Source organism: Palaemon carinicauda, chromosome 20, assembly GCF_036898095.1.
Source record: "Palaemon carinicauda isolate YSFRI2023 chromosome 20, ASM3689809v2, whole genome shotgun sequence".
NCBI lineage: Eukaryota > Metazoa > Arthropoda > Malacostraca > Decapoda > Palaemonidae > Palaemon > Palaemon carinicauda.
In genome coordinates this window covers 28,338,911-28,341,285 of record NC_090744.1, presented here as the reverse complement: position 1 = coordinate 28,341,285, position 2,375 = coordinate 28,338,911, and positions in this window count along the sequence as shown.

Genomic DNA, 2,375 nt, shown 5'->3' with positions numbered 1-2,375 from the left:
GAAAAATATAAAAATATATTTTAAAGATATATCAGACCTGTCTCGTAAAGACATCAAAGATATAGATAACTTTAATTGAAAAATTGAATTATTGACTAAAGATATAAGATAATGTCTTGGACATTCATAAACAATAATCAAATGTTTAGATAAACATTTGAAAATGCGTTAGTTGATATCGATAAAGATAGGTAATATATTATGATATATTTGGTAATATATTATGATATATTTATGAAAATTTATTTGAACTATTATGAGATGTATTTTTATATAAATGATGATAATTGATGAATTGTATCAAATATTTATATAAATTCTAGATATGGATTACTTCGAATTATTTCAAGTCAAGAATGTTTTGCAGTAACAATGATTTTATAACTCATATTACTCAGGGGGAATTATCATAAATGGAACAGCATTATATAAATGTATATATATATACACACACATATATATATATATATATATATACATATATATACATATATATATATATATATATATATTTATATATAAACAGAAATTACGTTAGTAACAAAAGGAAAAAATACATGTGATGTTTAATAAGATTAGAAAATTATATAGAGATTAAAAGCTAATAAACTCTCTTAAATGGATTTTTAAAATTTAATATATATATATATATATATATATATGTATATATATATACATATATATATGTGTATGAATATATATACTATATATAAATATATATATATATATATATATGTATGTATATATATATCTATATGTAAAGTATATATATATATATATGAGGAAATACTCAAACTAATATATACAAAAAATACTGAACAGGAGAAATTTAGGTTAAATTATGATAGAATACACATTAGATAACTTTTGTTTAATTTTTATATGAATAAATCATAAAATAACTAGATCATATTTCCTTTTTCACATTGCCAATCTACATAGAAGAAATTAAAGGTGGAATAGTATAAACTGTATTCATAAACATATAATATTAACCTGAAAATCTTTGATAATAAAATCGATAGATTACAAAAGATTTCAGACCTTTAGTAAACATCTATGAATAGAATTCATGTCTATGAATACATTTACATTACGAATACATAGCATTCGGTATTCATGAGAATTACTGAACAGCAGAACAACGTCTTGAACGGTGATGCAATTTCCAATTTTGTTCATAACGTCATGGAAAGAAAATATCACTAGTTTGTGTTGGCATTTCACAGGTGATACATTCTCTCTCTCTCTCTCTCTCTCTCTCTCTCTCTCTCTCTCTCTTGGAGTAAACTCTCTTTCTTTTGTGTCGTACTTTCGCTTCAATGTCATCCAGGTTGGCAAGGTCGACGTCATCTTCAGACCGCCTGTTATTGAAGGAAAGGGAAGGCGACTGACTCTCTCTCTCTCTCTCTCTCTCTCTCTCCTCTCTCTCTCTCTCTCTCGTTGTCATCTTAGGCTTATCATGGTGAAGAGAGATAGACACAGATTTCATGTTGTTGATATGAGGAGAGAGAGAGAGAGAGAGAGAGAGAGAGAGAGAATTTCTCATCCTTACCTTGTTGATTGAAGAAAGGGAGAAAAAATAGTCCCTCTTACTATGTTGATAAGGAGAGAGAGAGAGAGAGAGAGAGAGAGAGAGAGAGAGGAGAGAAGTGTGTTATTTTTCCTTTTGTTAAAAGAGGGAGAGAAAGTTTTGTCGTTCTTACCTCGACGAATGAAGAAGAAAGAGATATTTGGCATTCGTACTATGTTAACAAGAAGATAGAGAAGAAGAAGGAGAGAGAGAGAGAGAGAGAGAGAGAGAGAGAGAGAAAAGTGTGTAATTTTTGCTTTTATTGTTAAAAGAGGGAGAGAAGATTTTGTCATTCTTACCTCGGCATTCGTACTGTTAATAAGAAGATGAAGAAGAGAGAGAGAGAGAGAGAGAGAGAGAGAGAGAGACTCTGCGCTTGTACGAATACATCTCATGACATATGCCACTTGCATCGACAAAGCAAAGAGACCGAGGAAGACCAAGAGACCTCTTTTGAAAGAGGAACAGGTTTTCGCAATGCACAGTGGCGACCTGACATCTAATTATACCGCAAGTATAGATTTCCTGTTTGTTTGTCTCTGTCGGTTATAATGTCCTCGTTGATTTGGTTCAGAAGCAGGTCAGACGACGCCAAGGACGGGTTTGTATTACTAAAGCTAGGTTTATATGTTGAACAGGGTGATACAAGTCTATTTTTATAGTTTATGTATGGAAGTTCTATGTCCTTGTTGTTACTGATCCTATAATATTTCAATTTGATTGTTCATTACTTCTCTTGTAGTTTATTTCCTTAATTACTTATCTCAGTAGGCTATTTTTTCCTGTTGGGTCGATTTGGGTT